An 8,644-nucleotide genomic window follows, 5' to 3' on the forward strand; every position below is an offset into this window, starting at 1 on the left:
TCCTGCCTTTATTCCTTCAGGTACAGGTGGCTGTGAGACAAAGAGCACCTACCAGGCTAAACCAGACAGTTCTTTTTTTTTTTCTAAATTACTATTTTTTAAATAAAGTGTCTCATCATACTGGCTATGATATGAATCCTAACTAAAGAATGTAGTTTGCATATATTTGGCCTGAGTTCTATGTAGTCGTGCATGCCCTTGTATTTGGAGACTATTAACTTACTTAACACAATGAAGTTAGCTCTTGTAGTCCCCTTCAGAATTTGGCAGAGACTATGTTACATAATTTAGTGAAGGTGACTTTTGCTAACATACAAAATTTCTAATTGGGTATTATCAGAGTAAGCATAATTTATGCCAGATCACTTACGTTTCAAATGTGTTTAATTATAACACTGAAAGAACATTAAGAATGCATTAGTTTTACTGTTTGGTATTTTCAGTTTAGGTGATGACTCGCATGTTTTACTTTTGAGTAATCCTTTTCTAATTGGAACCTCAGATTTTCATATTCTGTCTGAAGTGATTGAGCACTGAGCGAGGCATGCAAGGCTGGTTTTTTTTTTAAAGAACCTATTCTTTCAAATCTATTGCTTTTTCTTTTAAATTTTATTGAGATTCTAGGTTTTATTTTAAAGGGATGAAATACCACATATGCTACCAGGGCCAATTCTGACAAGGCAGTGTTGAGCTACCTTTTTTAAAATTAGAAATTGTAGTAAATTCCCAAACAGTGCAGTATTTCCAAAATACCTGACTTGTTGAGTTTCCATTTTTATTTGTCATCGGAGTTGCCTAGACATGGTAGGCCCCATTACTGAACTAGCCATGTCTCCTTAAAACACTGGTTTAGAATAAACCCAGCCTAATTTAGTATCCCATAGATGCTTTAAAGTCAGGTGCGGAATAACTATAAAACATTAGTTCCAACAACTTGCAGTTGAGGAAATCTCTGTAAGTAATTCAGTAGGCAGCAACCCAGAGTACATAATGGGCTCTTTGAAGAGTTAAAATGCATCCTTGAGCATGCACTGGAACGTGGCTATTTAAAACGTTAGTGCTGGAATGTCTTTCTGAAATTCTGTGCATGGAAGTGTAATGACAGGAGCAAATTACTCTGATAAAACATAATTCAAATGGATTATTTGAGATCTCTTGTTTTCTAATGGAACAAATTTTTTCTCCTCATTAAAACAAAACTGGGTTTTCTTGCATGTGAAATTGCATTCCTGTGATAAAGCTTTATACTAAGGGGTTCATTCTGTGAAAGAACTGTAGGGATTTTTAAAACAAATTTTAAAGAACCTATAAACTCCCTCCATTTTTGTATGATCATCAGAATAAGTTGAAGAATTAAAGAAGGTAACCCTTAACAGGTCATCATATGCAGTAGCAGCTGTTTGCTTTAATGACATACTTACTTTCCCTGTCAGTTGCAATAGTCATTGCAGAATATTTTTTTCTTAAATTGAGATTTTTCTGTTTTTGTACTGCATGATGTGCATGATATTATCACATAGTGATTTTTTTTTTGTTGCAGCTTTATCTACGTCCTGTTTGGTGGGGAAATCAGATCATGAACACCAAAATTTCTTGCTCACATTATAAATACTTACCTGTGGCCACATATTAATTTGCTCCATTACAGACAAACACATCAACTTCACCCATTTCAGCTGTGTGTAAAATGAGAAATAAGTCTGGTTGGTAAATTCTTTGGGCTCTTCTGATACGGTGGCATATGGTTGACATCTGACTTGATTTCCCACTGTATTAATATTTGCTCATTAGCTCATGCACAATCTTCAAATGGCTACATTTAAAAAAGACTCTAACAGACTGTTTCATTTGTTTTCTCCCTGATACCTTCTGTGTTACCTTTCTCATTTTGCTGTATACGTGTTTTGTTGTAACTGTATACATGTTTGTTGTAAACAGGTCAGATATCCAGTCTCCTTTGTTCCTGCCAGCCTGTTCTCTTTCGCTTTTAAGCATTGTGAGCTATGGTCTTGAGCAAAAAGGTACTGAAAAAATACTAAGTACAAAAATAGCTAACTTGCATAAAATCCCTTACATGCATCTAACATCCTTAAAAAGGTGCAACATATTTATGTAATCTTGGTATGTACGCACACCATAAAATGGGTGTTCATATTCAAGTTACAGTTCACGCTGGCAGTCAGATTTTAAACAGTTCATCATCTCCAGAACATTTTTTAAAATAAGAGATTCATTTATATAAATACATCCAGAGGAAAAAGAACTGATTTAATGCAGCAGTCTGTCACCATGGCTCTTGGACCAAACTAACATATTTTTGATAAGGTGTAAGATTTTCAGGGGACTAGTCTGAGGAGATACTCTACTGAATGGTTTCCTTAATAATACCAGGAGCTGCTACAAGCAGGAAGGTTGGTTTATTTCAGAATTGATGAGTACTAGAAGGCAGAGAAAAAAACACTAATGCTCTTGCTTTAAAAACCAAAACAAAACACAAAGAAACAACACAAACCCAACAACTAAACATGCATTAGCCTAAATTGAGAAGGGTTGGGATTAATCACCTCACAGAGGAATGCAAAGGTGAGAGACACAATAAACAGTGGCCTCGTGTGCAGGCCAGAACATTTCATAATGTATTCCAAGCTGCTTTCTTTCACAAAATGCAGGCCAAGAGAACATGATGCTTGTATGTACACTGAACCATGTCCTTCCCCAGCTTTCTGTTATTCCAGATAACCATCCAGCAATTTGGGCACTGGTAATGCTTTCAGACTCCTTTATACCCAATGCTGCAGCTGGAGTTCCTCAAATGCTACTGATAAAGCTGCCTGATTGGATGGAGTGAAGGGTGTCTGCAATAAAGTTAAAACCTTTAACCAGCACTCCTACACACACTAGAAGCCCCACCATCCACTTTGCAGGGGTACTCTTCAAGGGACCTGGCACCTGTGATACAATTCCTTCTTGTTCTGACATTAACTCAACTATTGATTGCATTTTCCCTGTTCATGCACATCCCCACCACTTTTGGGGACTGCTTTGGTAACAGCCAGAGCCATCTGAACTGTAGGAAACACAATCTGTTTCAACTCCTTTTTCAAAGCAGTATACAGAGAGAACAGGGGTGTGGCTTCTGGGAAACCCTGCAGAGCCAAATCAAAAGGACTGAGCCAAATCAAAAGGTCCCAGGGGCCAATATCTTTGTCTCTAGGCCCTGCACTCAGAGGTGAAACCATACTCTGCTGTTCTGCAGTGCCCTTTTAAAATACTGAATCATCTTCTGGCAAGTCAGTGGTCTGATCCACAAATTGCTTCTTTCAATACTCCCTTCGCAGCTGCTTGAACTTCTTTTGACTGCCAGTATGCCATTCATTATGCTGTCTGGTCTCACATCCCAAGTGCTGAATACAAGCTCTGCAGCAGACACACACAACTCAGCTCACCCCACCAGTCCTGTTCTGCTTGCTCAGCACTGTTTCCAGTCCTGTTCCTTTAGCAATTTCATTTCATAGTTCAGTTCCACGTTTTCTCTCTATAAAGTAGCAGCCATCATTCCAAATTCTGCAATTCTTCATAAAGCCTTTTCATGCAGAAACTTGAGCGTTGCCTTTAGTGTTCTCTTGACAGATCACAAATGCCATTCCTGCTTTCCTCAGTTCACCTACTCCCAGGAAACCTTCCTGCTCCCATGAACTCAGTGCATCCTTAAAAGTTCCTCAGGGTGGGAGAAGTTAATTCGTTTCTTCTCTCCCATCTTTATATTGCTGACACTAACATAGTCCCCATAAAATCCAAGCTATAAATCTGTAATATGAATAGTTATGACAACACCAGACTGCACAATTGTTTTCAGCTTTTGTAACTTCTCTTTCAGAATAAACAAAAATTCTCTGTGGCCTGCATCTCTTACCAGTCTGTACCCCGTGAGTCACTTTGCTCAATACAGTTCATGATCTGCAAAAATACCCTGCAAGCAGATGTACACAATTTAAGAGTGTAAAGTAATAATTTATTGGTTAATAGAGGTAGCTATGACTAACAAGCTACTAGACTAAGCATCAACGTGTTCACCTTCACCTGCAAAACATCAGGTGAGTCTTCATTGGCCAGTGTCACCAAACTGCCATCTTCTGACTGCTTTTCATTTCAGCATTTTATACCTTTTCACATTAGTGTTTTTCTCCTGGACCTCACCTCAACAACTTTACCTCCTTACCTCTGGTTCTGCTATGCCTTGCCCGGCTCTGCTGTGCAGCCCTTTCTCATGGTGTAGTGATGCCCTGAGTGTGCTTAACCAAGGCTACGGGGCTGGACCCTACCAGGGCTAGTCTGTGGAGCCCAAGCAGCTGAAAATGCAGAGGGAGGTGACTTGCTAGCAGGCAGTGGAGTCTGGCCAAAATGGTCAGCTGAAGCCCAGACAGCACTGAAGTTTGCCATGGGGTAGACATGTTGGGTCAGCAGAGCCACTCACAGGGCTCTCAAAGTGCTGTGATTACGGGTTTAGTCCAGTTGCCCACATGGGTCTCGTATCGCCAAAGGTTCTATAGGCACTCCACTTGGCTTTCAGCTACTGCTTTGTTCATAACAGCACCAGTATTCGATCTTAAGGTCATTTCCAGCCCTAACCATTCTAAGATTCTGTATCATGTCTTTCTGCTCCACATGGATGTGTGGCTTACCTTAGGATACCTCATATGGCGTCAGATGTTTATGTGTGTGCACGTGAATCAAGCCCTAGATTTCCACTAACCATGTGAGAAACTCCTGGGTGTCCCAGATACCAACAGGGGACTGGCAAAGACAACTGGTAACTCAATATATCTATCTTGGTTAATGACACAGTAAGCTTTAATCATCCTTACACCAATCGTAAAACACTTTTTGAGGAGCTTTAAATTAAGAGCCTGCTCATAAATCCTTTATTCCCATTGCTGAGTCAGTATGAGACATATGCAGTCAGCTGAATGCAAGCAGGTACATACAAGTTCACATTAGAGTTGTGAGTAACATTTTTGTAATGTATGGGGTGGAAATACTGCTTGATGGCAGTCCAACAGACATAATCCTGACTCCTTTCCCTCTGGTTTTCTTGTAATTGTGAAGGCAGATGCTCCCATCCCAGAAGGAAGCTTATGGGAGTAAGCTGAAGTGAAGGAACATGGGGAGCAACTCATGTAAGCAAAAAATGCTGAAAAGAAAATCTGGGGCCCGAAGAGGGAGGAGTATGAAAAAGTGGCTGCATGAGTCGAAGGCCATGCCTGGTGTTTTCTCCCTAAATACTGGCACAGGAGCAAAACAAGTTTTAATCAGAATAGTTCACAGCCATTCTCCAACTATCCACCGCTCTTTGCAATTTGCGTGGTAAAGAATATGCACCAGAGAAAAAGCATGCCATTATGTGTAGTTGCTAAAGATAGAGTAACTAGATCAGGGAAGTAGAGAGTCACAAACAGCTGTCACTAGGACAGCTGCGTCAGCTCTGACTTGCGCCTTTGCATGTTTCTTCTGAACCAGGAACCATCTGAACCATTACAAGAATGATGCCAGAGGGATGTGAGTCAAGTGACTGGCATGACTCTTCGCATTCTTCAGGGGTATAAAAAAGGTGAAAAATAAGTAGCTTCATTTTGACTTCACATAATGTGGAGTGCTGCAGGATGTCCCACGCTCTGCACTGATGGTCCAGATCAGGCACCCTCTTGGGCAGCTACAGCAGTCAGAAAACTTCATCCCTCATTCTCTTTCTTCCATTTCTGAAATAGCACTAATTATAAATCAGCTGGCAAAGCCACCCATTTTGTGAGACGGCTGCTTTAGAACTAAGCTTGAAGAAAAGACAGTAATTGCTTTCCTGAGAAGCACCACGCATCTGTGCAGTTGCTGTAGGGCATTGGTTACACAATGCCACGCTTGTTTTTATCGGTGAGGAGGAGGTGTGCTTGTTGAATCCAGATTTACAAGGTCTGAATTCACATAAAGGATTTTAAAAGCTGAGACTGTATTAGTCACCGATGAGCACAATAATGATTTCTCTTCCAAGTGAGTCATATCTGTTCCCACTGACAATATAGGCATATTATTATTAGATTCTTTAATTCCATTAGTTTAATTCTGCAGTCAAACTGTCTGTATTGAAAGGGTAGCACTGTAAATGAAGCAAACCGCTCTACATTTTGTGAATTGGTGAAAGCAGGGTGGGAATGCTTTGTACAAAGAACTGCTGTATTTTCATGAGCTTTTGTGATCTTAAGCCTTCTCTAGAAGAAATTATTTGTAGCTGAGTTTATGAGACAGCTTATAAAGCACACAAACCACACTCTGAAATGACTCTAGGAAATCACTCACACAATTATATGCCCTGCACAGAGAAATACACAATAGTTCAATGTCACATTACCAATTTAATTCCTTGAGATCTGCAAGAATATACACACTGATATGTTAGACCCAAGTACAAAAACTGAACCCATGTGCCACAGTTGTCCTGCCTCTAAGAGAAACTGGAGGCTTCTGCAGTAACCCCCTCTTTGGTGGCTTCTGCTGGAAGCTTCTTGGTGTCCATGCCCCCAACTCTGCTTGAACTCCCATTCCAATTCCTACCTGCTGAGCTCCCCTCTTGGACCTTTAAACTTAGTTCATCCAGAGACTTTCTGTAAAAATAAGAGGCTCCATCAACTGAAACTTTTGCTTTAAACTGAGGGGAAATGCATGATGCATTTATATCAGATAGAGCTATATATATCAAATTCAGCCATACATGCATATGAAAATATCTAACTAGGACAGTGTAGAACACAGATGACTGAGCCTAATTCCCCTTTGCAACTAACAGAGAATTTCAGGAACTTTTAAAGCATGATTTGTTGGATCTACAGCTAACATCTATTCCACGTAAGATGAACTCTGCTGTAAAAGCTCCTGGTCCTCTCCATTAGCTATAAAATGAGCTTCTCGTAATCAGCTCAGAAATGTATATCCATAATCTACAACTGTCTATGGAATTCTGCCCATATGTTTACTCTCATTTGGCTTTTCTTTCACAGTAGAAATGGCCACAATTGAAGAATTATGCATTTTATCAAACCTTACGATTGAAATTAATCTTGTAACATTATTTGCAGCAGAGGGGCCTATATGTTCCCTTGCTCTGAAGCTAAGTGGCTGTATCAGAGTCTCTGTTTTCATTCAAAAGAAAAAAAAAAGATCAGTATACCACATCTGCAAGAAAAGTATGTAGAAACACGAGCAAAAACATCCTCTAGGAAAACAGACATTAAAAAAAAGTAGTTAGAAATTATTAGTGATTTTTTGGGGGGTCAAACTTCAATGTAAAACATTTAAAAAATTAAATGTTTTGTGGCTTTAAAAAGCCACACAAGTTTTAATATTTTGAGTCGTCAAAACTAGTGATTCTTTGCTGTCCTTCAGCCAAGTTGATGAAGTTATACAAGCTCTTTCTGCAAAGATTCAGTATGGTGTTAAATGAGTAAATCTTTGTTGCAGCAGTGTTCAGGCAGACTTTCAGTTTCTGTATGCTTCAGCTGAGCATGTTTATTTTTTCACCAAGTTAGATCATATGACAGGATACACAAGCCACATGAAGTGCTGCCAGCATGCATGATTTGACTGCAATTTTGCTACTTAATTTGGCATTTGGTTTTAAAAAAACCCACGGTCTAGCACAGAATGGCTTCTTCATGCAAAATCCTAAACAAAAGGCATATGAAAACACAAATCCATAGGGCATTTCTGATCACAAGCAGGAAGACGGGGCAGGCTGCTGCTCCGGACTAGCAACACTGACTGTGCAAGAGCTCTGCAGTGCCTGCTCCTTGTCTGCTAACATGCAGGGCTGGGAATTCATCCTGATTTCTGCCTGTATACTGGCTACCTCACAGGAATTGATGGTTCACCTGGAAGCATTCACCTGCATCCTAGCTTTGAACTAACAATACAGCTGGTAATGAAAGCGGTCCTGTACTGCTAGCTCTGCACAATTCCACCAGGTGATGGCCCCAGCACACAGCCAGGCCACAAGGTAGCTTACTTAAATGGGGAAAATGTGTACCTCTGTCCTACCAGTGAATTTAAGTTACTTACAACTTAAGTCTATTCAGCTTATTTTCAATAATGCTTAGCTGTCCTGTGGGTGCAGTGACTGAGTTCTTTCTTTTTTTTTTTTAACAAAAAGCCCAAGTTTCATGTTAACTGCAGGTGCTTCCTCCTTGCAATACACAAAATGACACTGTAAGTGCAGCCAGGGTCAAAGACCAGAGCCCAGAAGGGAAAGCTTAAATCCACATTATTCTTAACTAGTTCACAATAACTATCACTTCTCAATTCATGCCATTATTCACATTATAATAACACTTTAAAATTTACCTTCTGTCAAAATAGATCCCAGAACTTTTTACATGGAAGCCCAGATTTCCAAATGCACAATACTGCTCTCCCACTTTGGGCCAGGGCAAGGTCTAGTCACAGGTGGTCCCAGAGCCCTTCTCCTGCTGTATAGCACGATGGCTCTGGCAAACAAGGGAAGATGGGACATAGTTCCTAAGACTGACCAACATCCTTGCAAATGTGGCACCTATTGCCTGCACCTTACCATCTCCAGCAGTCAGATCAGCAGTTAGCCAGA

This window comes from Pezoporus flaviventris, unplaced genomic scaffold (genome assembly GCF_033815535.1).
Source record: "Pezoporus flaviventris isolate CSIRO_AGI_PZ_B2104156 unplaced genomic scaffold, CSIRO_AGI_Pfla_v1 ptg000031l, whole genome shotgun sequence".
NCBI classification, from domain to species: Eukaryota; Metazoa; Chordata; class Aves; order Psittaciformes; family Psittacidae; genus Pezoporus; species Pezoporus flaviventris.